Genomic DNA, 22,171 nt, shown 5'->3' on the forward strand with positions numbered 1-22,171 from the left:
TTGATGAAAGGATCTGCACTGATAGCTACCCTCCACAAAGTTTCCACCCAGACTTTTTTTATTTTTCCATTTCTTTTCTCCAAAAATACTAAACAAGGTTTCTCTTAAATGCATTTGTACTATTTGCCACCACTACTCTTTCTGGTAGCCAAAACATTTACATTGACAATGACAATGGGGTCAGCATGCAAGTCCAGAAAGCAAAGTTAATGTATTCACGGCTACATTTAGCCAGAAATGCTGAGTGGATGACCCTTCCATATTTTTTCGCAAATTCCCCACTATCTCAGCTGCAGAGAGTGCTGGACTCAGCCCCGGTCCATCATAGGCACAGCCCTTCAACCATCAAAAGCATCCACATAAGGTGTTGATAGACACAAAATGCTGGAGCAATTCAGTGGGACAGGCAGCATTCTGGAGAGAAGAAATAGGTGACTATTCAGTTGGAGATGTCATGCCCTCTTCTTGCTGCTACCGTCTGTCAGGAAGCAAAAAGCTTTAAGTTGCTCACCACCAGGTTCAGTACTTTCCTACAACTATCAGGTCTTGAACCAATCCGCACAACCCAAACCCAATCTCAACAACAGAACACTGTTAGCCACCCCTTGCACTATCCTAAACTTTTTTATTTATTTATTTATTTTTTTAAATGTGTTTTGCACTAAAGTTTATTGCAGTCTTTTCCTTTTACCGTCTTTCAAAATTTTGCACACTTTCTGTACAATGTATAATTTATAATTTGTGTCTTTTCATCTGAGTCTATGTGTCTGTGATGCTGCTGCAAACAAGATATTCATTGTGCTTATACCTCACCATACGTGTGCAGATGAGAATTAAACAGCGCAGGAGGAAAACACTTGATGGAAGCAGCAATCATTATTCTGTTAGACTCAGATATTGAAATGACCAATCAGGAATAAAAATTCTAAATTAGGAAAGACTAAATTTTAGCAGGCTACAGTTCAATTTAGTAAAAATGGACTGAAATTACTAGATTGGTTCAGATTCGGATTCAAACTTTATTGTCACTGTGCAGTGTACTGTACAGAGACAACGAAATGCAGTTAGCATCTCCCTAGAAGGGCGACATAGAATATGAGCAATAAATAAATATATTTACGTGCATACAGTCATAGTAGTGCATTTTTTTCTTTTTCTGGTGGAAGGAGTGTCCGGGGGGGGGGGGGGGGGGGGGGGTGATTGGCAATCACCGAGGTACAGTGTTGAGGTAAATCTGCATCAATGCAGGGAGAGGATTTCAAGAAGGAGATAGTGAAGGTTTAAGCAAATATATTATTAGTACACAGAAAGGGGTGGGTAAACTAAATTTAGATGTTATGAATATTGAAGAATAGCAGGGGAAGATAAAGAGCAAATAGCATGCTAAAAACAGATGTCCGAGAGCCCAACACCGCAAAATGTCCGGATGAGTACATGACATGTAGTTAGAAAGGCAATTTGAAACAGAGAGTAGACATGAAAATGTATTGCCAGGTAAAAAACAGAAAAAAAATATCAGAATGATCCTCAAGCTCTTACAAAAAAGAATTTGCAAATGATACAAAAATTGACAATCTGTCAATAAGATGAATGGACTGGTTAGACGATTACAAGATGTCAAACATAATTTAATCCTGAGATAACGTGTTGAGAGAAGGAAAAGAATGCAAGAGAATGCAGCAAACGGTAGGATACCAGGGAACAGAGCAAGAGAAAGAACTTGGAATGTATCTCTGTAGATCCCTAAAAGTAGCAGGAGAGCCAGAGTATCTCAGACGGCATTTGCATAACCTTCCTCTAATGGCCAATGGATACAATTCATCAGAAGGGAGGTCATGCTGGAGCAATATAAAACACTAATTAAAGCCACTGAGAAGCCATTACGTACAGTTATGATCACCATTCAACTGGAAGGATATGACAACATGCAGAGGAATTAGCGTGGATGCTTTTCCAGCCTAGAGAGATACAGTTACAAGCCTGGGGTTTGCTTTAGCAAAACAAGGAGACATTTAATCTAGGCATACAAAAGAGGGGAAAGTCCCATTTCATTTAGCAGAGAGGGCATTAACAAGAAAGAGCAGATTTGTAAATTACTCCTCATCTCTATCAGGACAAGCAGTTTACTATTCCAATGAAAGTAAGTGGCATTTCTTCTCTCAAAGGCTCAAAAATCTTTGGAAATCTCTACCCATAGAATTAAGGGAACAGAGCCATTGAATGTACCTAAGATTGAGATTAACAGACATTTAATGAGCAAGGATGTCAAAGGATACAAATGCCGAGTGGAAAGTGGTGTTGAGTCCAAAATTGGATCAGCCATGAATTTACTGAATAATGCAGAGGGATGACATCATCATGTCCATCCTTGACACAGAAAATTATAGTATCAGGATCACAAAAATGACTCATAATGGAAATTATCAGTTGATTTGCTTTTAGTGTGATGAAAAGGTATTGTCATATTTTACGGGGGGGGGGGAAATCAATTGCATAAAGCTGAATCATTGAAATGCAATTGAATTTCTGGACAAAGATTCAGCGCACAGTGGCGTATAGCGGAATAATGGTGATTAAGTTACAGGCTACAAATCTACTTACCAAAAGCAACGATTAGGAATGCAGAAGAACATGCCAACAGTAGCACCGAGCACACCCAGAAATGAGGCGCTAACATAAGGGCCACATTCAACCTGGGGTGTAAATGACAGTGAAACATCTCAAACTTGTATCAGATCAAGGTACTGCAGCCCTGCCACATCTAACTGTGAATGGTGATGGACAACAAAACACTAGGGAGCAAGATCAGAAGCAGCCCCATCATTGACTGCACAAAGACACAGCCCAAATGGTTTACAAAAACTTAGTCGATGATCCCTTGAAGTTCCTTTGCCATGGTCCACCACCATCCGAGAAGCCAGTCTTTGTACGATTCATTTAGTTCCGTGAATCAATGGAAATCGCCAAGAGCACGGGATTCAGCAAAGTGTGGCTCCTTTCATCACCCAAGCACTGCAGCTTGGGCTTGAACCCCACAATTAATTACACCATCACAAAGCAGTTCCAATACAGTTACAACACTGATTTCTATTGGTGTGGTAAATTCCACAGGATGTATGTCCACAAAGAAACAGGACATCCAATTTGATTACTTACAGCTCAGTCTGCACAACTCATCTCTAGAGGAGAATGTTTTTTTTTCCTCCAAACTACTCACATCTAGATGTGCAGATATTGCTGACAGCCTCATTTGACTTTGCTACTCTTTTTCCCTTAACATATCTAAAGAAGCTTTTACTGTCCTTTATATTCCTGGCCAGCTTCCCCTCGTACTTCATCTTTTCAGCCCGTATTGCCTGTTTTGTTTCCTTCTGTTGTCCTATGAAGGTTTCCTAATCCTCTGGCTTCCGGCTACTCTTTGGTGTGTTATACATCTTTTCTTTTAGTTTTATTTTATCCCTAACTTCTCGTCAGCCATGGTTGCCTCCTACTCCCCTTAGAATCTTTCTTTCATTTTGGAATGAAATGATCCTGCGTCTTCCGGATTATGCCCAGAAATTCTTGCCATTGCTGTTCCACCATCATTCCTGCTAGGTTCCCTTTCCAGTCTACTTTGGCCTGCTCCCCTCTCATGCCTTCATAGTCCCCTTCGTTCAACTGCATCACTGCCACTTGCGATTTAACGTTCCCCTTCTCAAATTGCAGATTAAAACTAATCATATTATGATCACTACCTCCAGGCGGTTCCCTTACCTCGAGTTATCTTATCATATCTGGTTCATTGGACAACACTAAATCCAGAATTGCCTTTTCTCTGGTCGGCTCCATTACATAGAAACATAGAAAATAGGTGCAGGAGTAGGCCATTCCGCCCTTCGAGCCTGCACCGCCATTCAATATGATCATGGCTGATCATCCAATTCAGTATCCTGTACCTGCCTTCTCACCATACCCCCTGATCCCTTTAGCCACAAGCGCTACATCTAACTCCCTCTTAAATATAGACAATGAACTGGCCTCAACTACCTTCTGTGGCAGAGAATTCCAGAGATTCACCACTCTGTGTGAAAAATGTTTTCCTCATCTAGGTCCTAAAAGATTTCCCCCTTATCCTTAAACTGTGACCCCTTGTTCTGGACTTCCCCAACATCGGGAACAATCTTCCTGCATCTAGCCTGTCCAACCCCTTAAGAATTTTGGAAGTTTCTATATGATCCCCCCTCAATCTTCTAAATTCTAGTGAGTACAACCCAAGTCTATCCAGTCTTTCTTCATATGAAAGTCCTAGCATCCCAGGAATCAGTCTGGTGAACCTTCTCTGTACTCCCTCTATGGCAAGAATGTATTTCCTCAGATTAGGAAACCAAAACTGTACGCAATACTCCAGGTGTGGTCTCACCAAGACCCTATACAACTGCAGTAGAACCTCCATGCTCCTATACTCAAATCCTTTTGCTATGAATTACAAGCTGCTCTAAGAATCCATCTCGGAGGCATTCTACAAACTCTCTTTCTTGGGGTCATGAACCAACCTGATTTTCCCAGTCTACCTGCATATTGAAATCCCCCATCACCACAGTGGCATTACCTTTGTTACATGCCAGTTTTAACTCCTGCTGCAACTTACACCCTACATCCGGGCTACTATTTGGGGTTCTGTAAATAACACCAATTAGTGTCTTCTTGCCTTTACAATTCCTCAACTCAATCCACAGTGACTCTACCTCATCAGTCCCTATGTCTTCCCTCGCAAGGGACTGAATTCCATCCCTCACCAGCAGAGCTACCCCCTCTCCTCTGCCCACCTGCCTGTCCTTTCTATAGGATGTATAACCCTGATTATTAAGTTCCCAGGCCCGATCCTCCTGCAGCCATGTCTCAGTAATCCCCACAATGTCATATCTACCAACCTCTAACTGAGCCACAAGCTCATCTACTTTACTTCTTATACTTCGCGCATTCATATACAATACTTTTAATTCCTTACGCATCTCACCTTTCACATATATCCCTATTACACTTGGCCATACTTTCCTATCCCTTTGTGAGCTTCCTTTCCCGTTAATTCTGGGGTCATTAACCATCCCTTTACTCTTTCCCTTTAACTCCATCTTCAACTATCCCATTTGACACCCCACCCCCCTTATTCAGTTTAAAAACTACCACTGGCTAGCTGCAAAAATAGGATGACCAGGTTACAGTTTGCCAAGAAGTACTTAAAAGAGCAACCACAGTTCTGGAAAAAGGTCTTGTGGACTGACGAGACAAAGATTAACTTATATCAGTGATGGCAAGAACAAAATATGGAGGAGAGAAGGAACTGCCCAAGATCCAAAGCATACCACCTCATCTGATGGTGGTGAGGGTGTTATGGCCTGGACATGTGTGGCTGCTGAAGGTACTGGCTCACTTATCTTCATTGATGATACACCTGCTGATGGTAGTAGCATAATGAATTCGGAAGAATATAGACATCTTATCTGTTCAAGTTCAAACAAATGCCTCAAAACTCATTGGCCGGCGGTTCTTTCTCCAGCAAGACAAAGATCAATCACCTGATCTATTAAGCATGCCTTTTATATGCTGAAGAGAAAAACTGACGGGGTCTCGGCCCCAAAACAAGCATAAGCTGAAGATGGCTGCAATGCAGGTCTGGCAAAGCATCACCAGAGAAGACACCCAAAAAACTGGTGATGTCCATGAATCGCAGACTTCAAGCAGTCATTGCATGTAAAGGATATGTAACAAAATACTAAACATGACTGCTTTCATTTACATGAGAGAGAGATAGAGAGAGAGAAAGAGAAAGAGAGTGAGAGAAAAGGTGAGATTAAGGGAGAATGTATGTTCTCTACTCTTTATCAATGTTTGACATTTTATTCTCAGATAAATTAAGAAATTGTTTGTGATTGTTATATTTACACAGATGACCATGTCAACTCTCACGAGACAAACAAGTGTAATTGTAAGTTCATGGAGTTGGGTTGTGTTGGGATTGGCACTAATGGGAGTTGAATTTTAATTCTGTACCCGAACAGATATTCAAAATGAACCAACCGATATAGATACTTCTTCTCAAAATACAAGTAAAAGACTGAACCTCTACAGTAAACCTCCCACTGGAAAATTTTAATCAGCAGTAAAAGAAACATATGGTGCGTTACTGAACAGATCTCAAAACATCCATGGCCAATGCTCGAAAGCAACTGCCAAAATGAAGAATTTCACATTGCATGCAAGACAATTCATGGAGACAATCAAAATAAAACAGTAAGTGTCTTTGAGAGATGCACGAAGAAAATCCCATAGAAAATTTTATAATAGTTAATTAGAACTTGATGGCGTTCCAAGATCTTTAGCATATGGGGCTTCACCATGTGAATTCCGATAGACATCAAGGATCCAGTCATAACACGACAAGTGCCGACTTTACAGCAAACATTTTCAATGCAAGAACATTCACTGCAAGAATATCTAGCAAGTCAACATATACTCAGATTTAATGTGTCAGCCTCAAAGATATATTGATCCCAATTTTACACAGGTCTTTGTATGGGATGAAGTAAAAGTTCAAAATGTCCACTATTCTCTGGTGGATATTTCCAACATTTCTCTGGTTATTATTTTAAGATTGAGTCCTCGTTCCGGAGAATAAGACTACTTTTCATCTCTGTGTGTCAACTCCCTTCATCCATTTCACTATGCCATAAAACTCTTGTATCTAAAATTAGACCACTTAACCGAAAGTTTAGGCAAGGCAGATTCAAGTGAACTCAACTGGCAATTTAACATCCAAGCTCTGATGTTATTCCGTATTCTTATCCTTTCAGTGGTGCTATGTCCAGAACCAACTGCAGTCTGCTGGTGGGCTCTTTTTACAATAATGCCAGTAATTTGCATTTAGATTATGGTTAAAATTTGTTTTTAACTTTTTGAATTTATTTATACTATGCAATAGTTCAGTAGTGATGTCAGTAAATGGAAACACAAATCAGTTTGCTCTGGTCGTTCCTAGGTTCTCCATTGAGAACATATTCTAAATTGTATTCACTCAAGGTTTCTTGATCGAAAACCTATGACAAAGATAAAATATATTTCAAAATGCATAGCAATGAAGCCAGCACCAGGCAACATTTTCAAATCAAAAATCTTAAAACAGAGACCCAGGAGAAGATGTTACATTCAAAAGTTCATGATTATTAAACACTGTGGTTGTATTAAGTGAATTAACAATTGTCAAGTCATTCTGCTGCTGTCCTTCAACAAATTAGACCTTTGGGAATCCTGACAACAGTAAAGGCAGAATTCATTACCATAAATTAGTCACATTGCACACTGCTGTTCTGAACTGCTAGCTATTTTATTCCAGTTTACACAGCTGTGATACATCAACAAACTGGTATCAAGCTGAGAGTTCTTCAATGCTAATACATTGACGCACTGGACTGCTCGGATTTCAGACAACCAGAACCTCGTCACGTGACATTACCAGCAATACATTAAAGACATAACGTCCAAGTACAATTCCTGCCAACATTTCAAATAATTTGTTACAAATATGGGTTTAGATTTGTTATTAGACACAAATATTGGAAGCTGCAAATTTAAATTTGCCACTAATTAGCTTCCCACTAATGATGGTACTATTCCACTTATTTGTTTATCTCCTAGCTTTTCAACCTTTTCCTTCAAGTAACACAGTTCCTATTGCTATAAATTATAACTAAACTTCTTTCAACTCCACAACTGTCGATTCTCCAATTCAGCCACGTTGGACACGTCTAATTCCACTCACATCTTCAATACCAGCTCCTGTGTGCCAAGCTGCCAATGCTTCAAGCTCTGAAACTCCCTACCTCACCTCTCTTTGACACCATCTCTCACTTCAAAGAGGCTAATTTATCCTTAGCTCTTTTGACTCCGTTTTTGATCAGCTGTTCTAACACGGCTTGAGGTGAGATTTTGTTTGAAGGGATATGGATAACATTAGGAAGTCCACACGGCTACAACTTCAGGGAGAATAATAGGGAGAAGTACTGATGGTTGCTGGGAGCAATCACACAAAGAAAACAAAACCTTATTTAGTGAAAGGTGATCATGACAGAAGCCCCCTCGTGGCGATCCCCGGAAACGACGACACGATGCACTCTATGACGCGTCGGGCGACAAATTCTGTCCACATGTTGGACGACAACAGAAGCCAACAGCGAGCTATATGTCGTCTGACACACGGGGGAACAATTTAGTGAAAAGTATTTTTAAAGCACAGGCAATCTCATCATTTGATTTGGAATTCAATTTGTACTTGTACAGACCAAGTTTCCACAGACAGAAGCCTAATGGGCCTGTCCCACTTACTCGATTTTGTAGGTGACTGTGTGGTCGCCACATGTTCGCGGGGAGTTCGCCTTCGTGGTCGTGAAGTGTTCCCGCATTCTGGGAACTAGTCGCAACCTCATTATGGTCGCTGCAAATTTTCCAACATGTTGAAAAATTAGCGGCGACCAGAATTAAGCCGCCATGGAGAGTAGCGAGCATTCTCGTGCCGTAGGTGGGTCGCCAGGAGGTCCTAGATTAGTCTGAAGAAGGGTTTTGGCCTGAAACGTTGCCTATTTCCTTCACTCCATAGATGCTGCCGCATCCACTGAGTTTCGCCAGCAATTTTGTCTACCTTTGATTCTCCAGCATCCGCAGTTCCTTCTTGAACGTCCTAGTGGATTGCCAGGAGGTCGAAGGTTCTCGTAGGTTGTAGCCGGTGCTGACCGGTGGGTCATTGGCTCATTCGGGAAAAATAAACGTAAGCAGTAGTTTTCAGAACTAAGGATAACCGACTGGTAATGTTAATGTCCGCCGAGCTTCACAGCCGTGTATCTCTGGCTTCTTAAAAGTTGTCTCCACTCCTTCTCTCCCCTCCCCTCTTTTAAAGGACTTACGTGACCCTTCCCGCACACTGTGCTTTCACCATCTTAATTACAGCGCCAACCTTCCTGTTGATCGCAGTGTGTGTCTGTATTACATTGGCTTTGCACCATGTGAATTTCACTCAGACAGCGCATCCCACCGTGTGTGTGCGCGCGTGTGTGTGTGTCTGACAGTCGCCGGTTTTTCGCCTAAAATCGCCTAAGTGGGGCAGGCCCATAGATAATCTGTAGTGCCAAGTAAAGACACAAAGTGCTGGGGTAACTCAGCGGGTCAGGCAGCATCCCTGGAGGTGATGCTTCAGGTCAGCACCCTTTTTCAGACTGACAACCAAATTGGTTGAAGCATGAATATTGGTCAGAATATCTGGAACTGGTACATTCTTTACCCATTAGTGTCACAGGATCAGTCGCTGTAATTTCACACCAAAGATAACCCTCCCAACAATACAGAATCCACTCAGTGATGCACTGGCATTATCACCCTGAACCTCCTAATCCAAAAGGAAAGAAACTTGCCACCAAGATGGAAGGTTTGGCAACAGAGGGAATAATATGCATCACATGCAGTTTCCAGTTGGAGTGTGTTTCTATTCATGCACAGAAAATAAATAACATGTAAAAGAACATGCTATTGCCATGCATCAAACACCATCTCACCACTGCCGTGCAAATAGCCAGAAATACAATATGTGCAACAGAATGTGAGAAGAACGATATGACAGCTATAAAAACACCCAATCTTTGGCAAATTATGGTGTGTGTGTGTGTGTGTGTGTGTGTGTGTGTGTGTGTGTGTGTGTGTGTGTGTGTGTGTGTGTGTGTGTGTGTGTGTGTGTGTGTGTGTGTGTGTGTGTGTGTGTGTGTGTGTGTGTGTGTGTGTGTGTGTGTGTGTGTGTGCGTGTGTGTGTGTGTGTGTGTGGGGAAGAGGTTGTGGTGCCAATAACTAGGAGAAAAGTGCCAAACGTGCCAAAAGAGGCATTATACATTTTCTCGCCATTTCATGAATTCTAAATTGTTACATTACAAGAAACATTAAATAGCATCTAGCTCTCTTATCAATTTTCATCCATTCATATCTGTGCACTTTGTCTCTTAAAGGGCCAGGTAAAGTAAGTGCATTGGAATACCAACATTCCAAATTTCTCTGCAATCCCTTGCAAGAGTGCAGAACCAAGGGTCATAGTTTAACAATAAGGGGTAGGCCATTTAGGATTGAGATGAGGAAAAACATCTTCACCCAGAGAGTTGTGAATCTGTGGAATTCTCTGTCACAGAAGGCAGTGGAAGCCAATTCACTGGATGTTTTCAAGAGAGAGTTGGATTTAGCTCTTAGGGCTAAAGGAATCAAGGGATATGGGGAAAAGGCAGGAACAGGGTACTGATTTTAGATGATCAGCCATGATCATATTGAATGGCAGTGCTGGTTCGAAGGGCCGAATGGCCTACTCCTGTACCTATGTTTCTATCTGATTTGGAAGTTATTCCATATTTTTTTCTGAATCAAAACCCAGAACTCCCTATGAAATAGGACAACTCAAAAAACATCACTAGACAGTAGATTTTGGATGGGCAATGAATTTTAGTCTTGCTCCCGATATCCACATCTTGTGAATAAAATAAAAATCTAAATAAAAATCAGCTCTTTACCCCGAGCAAAGTGACCAACAATTAGATTACAGTATTAGCGACACAAGCCACAGCACCGATTACTAATTGCTGCATTTGAACAGGTATAACTGTGCCCCAACTTCTTTGGGCATTCTGTTAGCCATGTTGAGGAGGAAGTACAAAGTGACCACTGATACCTGTGGCGGAGGCACTTGATGTAGGGTAGGATATGGCATGCTTATTGATCTTGGCCAGCTGTTTTTTAAAATATTGAAATTTTGATAACCCCAGCCCCACACCGAAGAGTTAAATTCCACCGACTCGTTTAGGTCAGTCTGAGTAACACAGAGCACAACTCCCAGGCCTGCAGTAGCATGGAGAAAATTTTGTCTGCATTTCTTTCCAGCTGTTATCAGGCAACTGAATCAAGGTTTCAAGGTCAGTTTATTGTCACATGTACTAATTAAGGTACAGTGAAATTTGAGTTACCATACAGCCATGTTAAGTGAAAAGCTGCCATTAGTCTACGCCCTCATACTGCCTGGACCCCAAATTGAATTGAAAAATGAATCTGACCACACGCATAAGGCAAGGGTGATTATCCTTGACAACTTGGCACCATTTGACTGAGTGTGGCATCATGAAGGTTAAACAAAACTGACGCCAATGTGATCGAAAGAGAAGATTTGCCCACGACTGGTACCACATTCAGCACAAAAAGTGGTTCCAGCTGTTTGAGGCCAATCTCCTCAACTCGAGGAAAATAATGCAGAGGCTTCTTGGGATAGTGTCCTAGGTTCAGCCACCTTCAGCTGTGTTATCAACCTTGTTTCCACCAGCATAAGGTCTGGTGGAAACATTGGGGGCGCCGTCCTGTGGTATGGCTGCCCAGCCTGCAGCTGTTCGTTTTTCACTTTTTAAAAAAAAATTTAGTGAGTTTTAGTGTTTTGTTTTTGAAGTTCTAGTCTTTTTTATGTGGGGGGTGGGAGGGGAAAACTACTTTTCAGGGTCCCTACCTGATCGGAGAGGCAGCTTTTCGCCGGGCTACACTTTCGACCCGTCCTCGCGGGGACCGCCCAGTACCTCGGCTTCGGTGGCAGCACAGCGCTGGAGTGCTATTGCGGAGCGGGCGGTGCCTTGCCCGGGTCGCCGCGCTGGAACTCCGGAATGCCGAGACCGCCGAGATAAACATCGCAGAGCCGCGGGTCTGTGGAGCGGCCAGCTGCGGGCGGCAGCACTGAACTGAAACATCGGGAGCCTGGGATCTCTCGATGAGATCACCAGTGGTAGAGCTCCAACCGGCGCGGCCTTGTTGGCTTCAGAAGCCGCGGTCTCCGGTAAGGGAAGCGGCCGTTCCACGGTTCCCATGCCGCTGAGAGGACTCTCCATACGCCAGAGCACCATCACCCGGCGATAATGGCCTGGAACATCGGGCCTCCTTAAAGGCAACTGTGGAGGCCTCAATAGGCCCGACTATGGGTGGACATGGGATGGGGGCTGGACACTGTGCCTTCCCTCATAATGGGAACCATTGTGGGGGGATGTTTTTATGTTTAAATGTCTTTATTATTTTTATGCCTGTATTCTTTATGTGCTGCATTGGCAAAAAACATTTCACTACACCTAGGTGTATGTGACCAATAGAATAACCTTTGAACCTTTGAAGGTCAACACTGGAAATGTTTTTGGTGTTCAGTTCCACCAACGTCATCTCACTTAACAAAAGAGCTCAGACCACCTGCACTTAGGTTGTGATTATAAAAGGGTATACCCCAATATCAAGGCGATAAAGATCTAACTACAACAAGAGAGGCTAACTATTTATTGTTAATGTTCAAAAGCTTTCCAATAACCAAATAACCCCACCATCAGCATTTTTGAGGTTACAGCCAGGTTACTAGAAACTCAACAGGACCTGCTAATGCTGTGGTTGCAAGGGTGGGTTAGAAACTGGGCTTTGTGCACTAAGTGCCTCACCTCCTGATGCTTACTACTGTTGCACACTGCTCAGTTTCATTTGCGACTCTTAATAAGAGAAGGCCAAATGCGCAGATGCAGCACGATTCATATAACGTTCATGTTTATGCTGATGAGGCAACTATCACATGCTGGGCAATTATCACCTATTACTTTCCACTGACATTCAACAGAATTATTATTACCAGGTTCCCTATCAATATGCTCAGTGGTGTTACTGTCGATCAACTGCATAAATACTGTGGCTATGGCCAGATTTCGAACATTCTTGTGTCTCCTCAAAATCTTCCCTCTTTCCTGTGATAAGTTGGAACTCTGTGATAAGTTGGAAAATGGTGATATTATCTCAATTTACCTGGCTGAGTACAGCACTAACAATGCCCTTGAAGCTGCGGAACAAAGCAAAACCTCATTCTTCAGGGAATGAATTAGAATTAGATTCCTTTATTGTCATTCAGACCTTTCGGTCTGAACAAATTTATGTTGCCTGCAGAATGGGGGTTCCCCTCCCCTACTATAGATGAGGCTCGCACCAGGGTCTCTTCCATACCCCGTAATACTGCTCTCTCACTCCATCCCCCCCCCCACTCGCAACAAGGGCAGAGTCCCCTTAGTTCTCACCTTTCACCCCACTAGCAGTCACATACACCAAATAGTCCTCCGCCACCTCACACTACACACAATAGTCCTCCGCCCCCCCCCCCCCCCCCCCCTCCGTAACTCCCTTGTCAATTCTTCCCTTCCTTCCCGCACCACCCTCTCCCCGGGCACTTTCCCTTGCAACCACAAGAGATGCTACACTTGTCGCTTTACCTCCCCCCTCGACTCCATTCAAGGACCCAAGCAGTCGTTCCAGGTGCGACAGAGATTCACCTGCATCTCCTCCAACCTCATCTACTGCATCCGCTGCTCTAGATGTCAGCTGATCTACATCGGTAAGACCAAGCGGAGGCTTGGCGATCGTTTCGCCGAACACCTCCGCTCGGTCCGCATTACCAACCTGACCTCCCGGTGGCTCAGCACTTCAACTCCCCCTCCTATTCCATATCCGACCTCTCTGTACTGGGCCTCCCACCGTATATTGGAGGAACAGCACCTCATATTCCGCTTGGAGAGTCTGCATCCTGGTGGCATGAACATTGAATTCTCACAATTCTGGCTCTCGGGCTCCTCCTCCTCCTCCTTTTTCCTTTCTTCTCCCCGCCCCCCATCAGTCTGAAGAAGGGTTTTGGCCCGAAACGTTGCCTATCTCCGTCGCTCCATAGATGCTACTGCACCCACTGATTTTCTCCAGCATGTTTGTGTACCTTCGATTTTCCAGCATCTGCAGTACCTTCTTAAACAAAAGCAAACATTTAACTGGAACCTATCATCATCTTTAATGGGCTGTCCCACTGCGGCGACCTAATCTGCGTGTGTAGAAGAGTTTGCCCTCTACTCAAACTCGCAGCATTGTCGACACGAGGTCCTAGGAGGTCACTAGAACTCTCCTTCATTCTCGAGGGAAGTTCCCGAATACTCGCAGCCTCAGCTAGGTTGCCGAAACATTTTCAGCTTGTTGAAAAAATTTCGGCGAGTAAAAATTGTTCAGCATTGTTCTTCTTAACTCATAGTGCAGTGGAGTGGGGTCGCTATGTAGTTACAGGCAGTCGAGGGCAGCCATAGGCAATCTCCTTTGCCGACCGGGCATTTTAATTGGCTCATTGGAATTCTCTCTGGAAGAGAGGAATGGTTGAAGTTTCAAACGTCCCGCTGAGTTACTCCAGCATTTTGTGTCCATCTTAGGTGTACGCTACTCCTGTCAACACCCTTTTCCTCTGCAGGACTCTCTTTTGCCATCACTCAATTGAAATGCAGAAAAGCCCAGGGTCCTGATAACATCCCCCCAGAATTCCTGAAACACTGCGGTCCTAAATGCCTGGTCTGGCTCCGTGAGTTTTACTCCTCTTGCGTCATTGGTCAGTCCATTCCGAAGATCTGGCGGAAAGCCACCGTCATTGCTCTACCAAAACCAAACAAGCCTGCGGACGACCCAAGGAACTATCGGCCCATCTCACTCCACTGTGTCCCGTACAAGCTCCTCGAACGGCTTCTCCTGGCCCGGCTTGATCCAATCGTCGATCCCCATCTACCCGCTGAACAAACCGGATTGCGTGGTGGACGCTGCACCACCCATCAAATAGTCAAGCTGACCAATGACATCGATGACAGTTTCGAAAAGGCTCCCGAGGCGGGCATCACACTGGTGGACCTCACCGCCGCCTATGCTACAGTGTGGCACCAGGGCCTGATCTTGAAGCTCCACCCGCACCATTCCTGACCGTCATTTAGTGCGGTTCCTTGCCAACATCCTTGCCAACCGCAGTTTTGTACTCAAGACCAGCGACGGACAATCTAGCCGACTGCAACGCCTAAGAAACGGAGTCTCCCAAGGCTCGGTACTAGCCCCCATTCTCTTCAATCTCTATATCAGCAATCTGCCATGCATGACCTCACACCAATATGGATACACAGATGACCTGGTCCTACTGTACTCGGACAACAATTGGTCAAAAGTGGACGATGTGCTCTCGGCGGATATGGAACTTGTCGCAGGCTACCTTAAGACCTGGAGACTAAAACTGAGTGTGGCAAAAACCACTACAAAGGCCTTTCACCTGAACAAGAAGGAAGCTCAACGCCAGCTAACCGCCACTCTCAATGGGTCACCCCTACCCTATAACCCATTTCCTACATACCTCGGGGTGAAACTAGATCGGCATTCGACCTACAAGCAACACCTTGAAACTCTTCATGCTAAAGTCTTGGTGCAGAACAACCTCCTGCGTTGCTTGGCTGGATCGCCATGGGGCGCCAGGACATCTACTCTCTGAACCAGTGCTCTTGCACTCGTGTACAGTGCCGCTGAGTACACCGCCCCAGCATGGTGCTGCAGCGCTCATACTAGCAGGCCAGCCGCCATCCTCAACGACACCATGCGAATCATCACCGGCAGCCTACGCCCTACTCCGACGGATCTTCTGTCGGTGCTCACAGGTATCGCATCTGCCAAGCTTTGCAGAGAGTACTTCACTCATATTCTGGTGTGCAAGGCCCCATCAGACGGCAAACATCCTTTACACCACATCGCCCAGGAGTCACAGCAACTGAGACCTCAACGCCTGTCATCTTGCTGCCCCTTCTCCCGTCACGCAGATCCCCTCTGTGGCTCCGATTTCAACACACTAGGAGCATGGAGAACCAGCTGGGAACAGACTTTGCGACCTCTTCATTTCACTGTTGCGCCGAACACCACAGCCCCACCCGGCTCGGACCTGCCCCGCAATGAGTGGGTCGCCCTGAACCGGCTCCGTACGGGGGTCGGCCGGTTCAACATCAACATGCATCGCTGGGGGTTGCGATCATCAGCAGCCTGCGTGTGTGGAGCAGACCAGCGAACAGCGCAGCACGTCATTTTCAACTGCGCTGTCCTCCGCCCCCCTGGGGGGGTGGGGTAGACCCCATGGCCCTCGACAACAGCAAATTGAACTTGCTACAGCGCCTGGAGGGCACTACATAACCTCTGCTGCCTCATATGCAAGAAGATGGGAACATTATCACCTGCAAGTTGTTTTTTCCAAATCTCACTTTATCCTGATCTGGAACTATATTGCCAATCATTAATCCTTGTTGGATTAACAGGCACAGAACTACCTTTCTAACAGCTCTAGAAGGATATTTTCATCACAAACACTGCTGCAGTTCAAGGTGATAGCTCACCATCACATTTTAAAGAGGCATTAGAAGGCCTTGCCAGCAATATTTACTTCCCACAAATGATTATATTAAAGTCAGAAGCTAGCAAGTTTGCTGTAAGTATCAGCTAAAAAGGCTGAAAATAGAAAATGCTGGAATGCTTAGCAGTTTGGGCAGCAGCTGTGGAAATGAAGAACAGTTAATGATCAGGCTCTAAAACACAAGAGAATGTTTTCTTCAGTTTCTGTTTTTGGTTCAGATTTTCAGCATCCACACTTTCGTTTGGATTTTCTTATTTTCTGCTTTCATTTCCACACCTGAGATTATTGTGGTTTACTGATATTACTCTCTTATCAGAGTCAGGGTGGCTTTGGTTGAAATCCTACTCCAATAGTTGAGCACCCATTCAGAGATGACATTTCTACTACAGTGCAAAGCAATGCTGCACTATCAAGAGGTGTCTCCCCAGGGTGACAAAAAAAGATATTCTCCTGACATGAACTTAGCCCCCAAACAATATTACTCAAATATGATTAATGGTCATTACTGGATCACACTTTGTGGGATTTACTATGCTCAAATATGCTTCTGAATTTATAATCTTATAGCAGCAAAAGCACTTTAAAGGTTTAATTCAAAAATACCGTATTTATACATTAAATGCAATTAGGACATGACTTCTTCTACATTCATTGTACCGTGACATTCTCCTACAACGCAGAAATATAATTTATGTATCCAATTTATTCAATGTGCCCATGAAGCATTGGAGAGGCGGTCACATTGGCCCAGACCACATAGTGTACAGTAGTGATGGTACCATGCACTGTAGTCCTCTCCCACAGAGCCTTTGCAGTGACTGAACTGAGCTTCAGTGCATCACTTAATATATCTTCCTGAACCCCGGAATGTGTCAGCATTGCTTACAGACATATGCATTTCAAAAGTTACTTAGCGGGCTGTAAAACACCTGGGGAATCTTGGGGAAAATGCCACAGAACTGACATTGTTCCTTTATGAAAAGACTCCTATGGCTTTGCATTTTCTTTTGGAAGCTCTAAACACCTGGGCAGCAGTGAGAACTGTGTCTCAAGCACAGACTGGCTGTGACCAACGTGGGAGCAACTCTGACACTGCTACACATTGGACTCACAGCACAGAAATGCCCTGCCCAAGTGATCCATGCTTGTGTTTATCCTCCATAATCCTCCTCCCACTTCAATCAGCATAACTTCTGTTGCTCTCTCTCGCTTCCCCATAAATGGAGCTATACTATTCATTTCAGCAACTTTCCTGGGATGAAACTTTAATTTTCTCAATGCTTTGTACATAAATAAATCCAGACCTGGCTTTATGTTGAGCTTATATTAATTAATGCTAGATCTGGTTTCCCTCTCCCCACAGTGAAAACATAAGAACATAAACAGAAAGACAAGGAACACATCTTCTCCCCCCCCATCCCCCAGTGCCTGCCCCTCATTCAATAACGTATGTTAAGAATTTACAGAATTGGGCAGAAGACTGAAAAGCAGGACCTGTAGGGCAATGATCTCAGGATTGTTTCCAGTTTCTCGTGCTAGTGAAGGTAAGAATAGGAAGATTGGGGAAATGAATGTGTGGCTGGGGAGTTGGTGCAGGGGGCAGGGATTCAGATTTCTGGATCATTGGAATCTCTTCCGGGGCAAGGGTGACATGTATAAAAGGGACGGGTTGCACCTCAACTGGAGGGGGACCAACATCCTAGCGGGAAGGTTTGCCAATACGACATGGGAGGGTTTAAATTAGATTGGCAGGGGGGTGGGATCTCGTGCAGGACAGAGGCACGTGGGTCTGTTTGTAGTTTGTTTGGTTGTTTGTTTGTTTGTCTTTTTGCACAAAGTCCGCGAGCATTGCCACTTTTCATTTCACTGCACATCTCGTATGTGCATGTGACGAATAAACTTGACTTGACTTGAGAGGCTAGAAGTTGGTATGAAGGGTGGTGTGGGAAAGGTTCCCAATATAGACTGGGAAAATCATAGCGTGAAGGGTTTAACATAGAAACATGGAAAATAGGTGCAGGAGTAGGCCATTCGGCCCTTCGTGCCTGCACCGCCATTCAATATGATCATGGCTGATCATCCAACTCAGTATCCCATACCTCCTTCTCTCCATACCCCCTGATCCCCTTAGCCACAAGGGCCACATCCAACTCCCTCTTAAATATAACCAATGAACTGGCCTCAACTACCCTCTGTGGCAGAGAGTTCCAGAAATTCACCAGAGATGGGGTGCAATTCCTCAAAAATGTTCAGGAGAGTTTTCATAAGCACAAGCATGATATTCACCTCCAGAAAAACAGTAGGAAGTATTAGCCGGGTGTCCAGGAGGCTGGCTAGGCCCCCGATGGAGTCCAGGGGCAGCGTCCCGGTGGGGGTTCAGGGGGCAACACCCCCTGAAACGCCTGCATTTTCAATAAATTGAAAGTGATTCTACAGCTTTCTGCTGGTAGTTTACATAACCTAAGCTTAGAATTTTTCTAACACATAAGCAGTAAAATAACCCCCAAAATATATATATCATGAAATCGATAATCTGCTATCTTTAAGTTATCTATCTATCTCTCTCTTGAAAGTCTCCAGAGAATCGGCCTCCACTGCCTTCTGAGGCAGAGAATTCCACAGATTCACAACTCTCTGTGTGAAAAAGTCTTTCCTCATCTCCGTTCTAAATGACCAACCTCGTTTTCTTAAACTGTGGCCCCTGGTTCTGGACTCTCCCAGCATTGGAAACATGTTTCCTGCCTCTAGCATGCCCAAACCCTTAATAATCTTACAAGTGTCAATAAATGACCTCATACAGCTAAAGAAATATTTACAAAAGATATGTTACTTGAAATGTCTCTTTGCCAAGCATTGAGATGAGAAAAATCTTTTCACCCAGAGTTGTGAATTTGTGGAATTCTCTGCCTCAGAAGGCAATGGTCTTGTCTGCTTCGGCAGCACCTCGGTCTCCCTTCCTGAGGTCAGACACACACTTCTCCTCACCTCATCTACGCTCACTTCTCACCTGCACCTTGACTAAACCCCTCGCCTCAACAATCCCTCACTACCAATCTTCTCCTCATACCTAAACCCCGCCTCGACTAAAAAGTACCTCACTAAACCTCACCCCTCAAATAAACCTCACACCTCACTAAACTTCACCTCACACCTTCACCCTACCTCAACTTAACTAAATCTCCCACCTCACAACTAAACTACACCTCACACCTAATCCGCGCCTAGACTAATCATCATCGTTGAAAACAGTGACGGATGCACCACACATTTCTGTCTTCTAGTTCCTGCGGACTTCCGCCGCTGGAAGTATAGGATTTTGGTGTGTGTGCTTTATCATCATTCCTTACAATGCTATGTACGGCCGTTATCGCAACTTCTACTGAAGTGTGGATGGCCGTTGGTTCGCTTGCAGCTCATTTGCCCTTTGACAGGTCTTGTTTGTGGTCCTGCTGGGGGTCCACAGCCTCCTCCTCACCTGGCAAACCAGGTGGAGAGACAGTTTAGTCGCCAACTATCCGGCCATAGAGCAGGAAGCACGGGATTACATGGTACCTGTGGCGGGGGGGGACTCCACCCGACCTGACCTTATAGATGTATACACAATCATGAGAGGAATAGCTGGGTAGATGCAGTCTTTTGCCCAGAGTAGGGGAATCGAGGACAAGAGGACATAGGTTCAAGGTGAAGGGGAAAAGATTTAATAGGAATCCGAGGGGTAACTATTGCACACAAAGGGTGGTGGGCAAGCTGCCAGAGGAGGTAGTTGATGCTGGGATTATCCCATTGTTTAAGAAACAGTTAGATAGGTAAATGGATAGGACAGTTTTGAAGGAATATGGACCAAGCGCAGGCAAGTGTAGCTGGGACATTGTTGGCAGTGTGGGTGAGTTGGGCCGAAGTGCCTGTTTCCGCACTGTATCACGCTATGACTCTACCACCAATCAAGATAAAGATGGGGTTGCACAGCACAGAAACTGGCTCATCAGGCCATAGAGTTCATGCTGCCTATCAAGCACCCATCTACACTAATATGTTCACATACCTGTGTCCAATTAGTTAAAAAAAAATGTGCACAGGTTCAAACATTCAGCCAATTTAAAATTCTAAAGAACTTGTCAGGTTATGATACAGCCACTATTTTCGAAGAGCTCTAGCCTGTTAGTTATGTTCTCACAATTCTGTTAATGCTCATCTGCAGCTTCTCTCGTGCATTTTTTCTACGGGAGGTAGAACTGGGCTATAACACTTCTGGCAAAAATAAATGTATATTTCCACTGACTATTTTGCTGATGTACCCAAGTGATCCTAATCATTCAACATCGATTTCAGGATTTGACATTGAACATTTGTGTTATTTATACAGCTGTGGAAGGATGAACGAGCTGATCAGCAATGGCCTAAGTAAAATAACAGGCCCACCTCAAATAACTTTTAACTCATGATGGTTAGCTTGGTATCTGGAGGTTTGAGAAGAAATAGTCAAACTGTGCAATGATTTTTGCCGTTATCCTTGTTGCCCATAACGCACAACTGGCTAACAGGAGACTGCAGTCGACCACATTCCTCAACCAAACACTAATTAAAAAAAACACCAAGCACTTGGGGTTTGCGTGCTGTTGAAACAAGAGCTGCTGGGAACTTGCGTTGGATTTTTTTGTTTCAAAATCGCCACTAACCCAAAACAGAGTCTGCGAAACAATTCAAAGATTGCATCAAAATTGACGTTGCAGTAACACACACACACACACGAAGACAGCTTACCTGAAGATGTAAATGGCCAGGCCCCAAGTGGATGAACATGACAAGAGAGAGGGTGCATTTTAAAAGCAATTAAGGTGCAGATCCGCAACCGAGCCGAAGCCTGGTCGCAACATTGTATCGGATTTGTTGCAGTAAACAAACCCGTTCCAGCTTCTTGCTTGCTGATCCTGGAAGGCCTGTGTTCAGACCCCGGTTCACTCTCACTCTCTCGCTTTGCGTGTCTCACATAACCTGGCTTCCACACTCATGGGCTACAGAAAAAGAAAATTACTTACGTGTTCCAATCACGTTGTCTTTTTTAAAGGCATCCGGTCGTTAGTTTTTTTTTTGAATAGATGTTAATGCAACATCTAAGCTTCTGTTTTGTACATTAAAAGCACGTACATGAAGGGGGGGTGGGGGCGCTGGCTGGTATGTGGGTGCACGAATCGCTGTGAGGCTCAGCACACCCGCATTGTTGAAGCCCGTCCACACACACACACACACAGGGCATTGCAGGAGCATTGTGGGAGCCGCGGCCAGCCGGCCCGCCCGCCCCCTGCTGCCCATGCCGGCAACAGCAGCCTCCCAGCGCACTGCTCGCCTGGACCAAAGGTATTATTAGAGGAGCTCCTCTAGGATCTTTGGCTTGGACAGTAACACTGGATGCAGGCGGCTGTGACAGGGGATTAAACATGGCATGTGCGTGCTGTACTGAAGTGAAACCTGCCACTCGTCCTCACAGGTTCGTACGAATCTTTTTCTTCCCCCTCAAGAAACCTCATCTCAGCTCCTCACGAATCTTTGTTTTCCTAAGTAACTTTCATCCCAGCCCCTCTCTTTCTATCCCGTTGTCCCACATGTGTATAACCGAACAGCTTCGAAGAAGGGTTTCGGCCCGAAACGTTGCCTATTTCAATTTCCTTCGCTCCATAGATGCTGCTGCACCCGCTGAGTTTCTCCAGCATTTTTGTGTAGCTTCCCTTGAAGTGCCACTTTCTGAATGAATACCCTTGTTGTGTAACTGTCAGGCGTGACTCAATTGGCAACGTTTAGTTTTGGTTTCTGAGTCTGTGATTTTTGGGTTTGAGGAACCACTCCAGCGAATTGACCATAAATAGATCTGGGCTGACACTCAAGCGCGGTAGA

General features: G+C 44.5%; 1 protein-coding gene across 2 annotated transcripts in view; it reads right to left on the bottom strand.

Moving 5' to 3' along the window:
* extl3 (exostosin-like glycosyltransferase 3) overlaps positions 1 to 21,544 on the bottom strand; it is a 54,687-nt gene extending 33,143 nt beyond the window's left edge. Inside the window, exon 1 of one of the 2 annotated variants that reach the window (XM_055635190.1) lies at positions 21,319 to 21,544. The gene's annotated coding sequence lies outside the window, so the exon portion shown is untranslated. Of the gene's footprint in view, positions 1 to 21,043; positions 21,271 to 21,318 lie in introns of those variants that run through there. The other variant, XM_055635191.1, reaches the window with a different exon arrangement.
* Positions 21,545 to 22,171: the final 627 nt, after the last annotated feature.

Source organism: Leucoraja erinacea, chromosome 5 (genome assembly GCF_028641065.1).
Source record: "Leucoraja erinacea ecotype New England chromosome 5, Leri_hhj_1, whole genome shotgun sequence".
NCBI lineage: Eukaryota > Metazoa > Chordata > Chondrichthyes > Rajiformes > Rajidae > Leucoraja > Leucoraja erinaceus.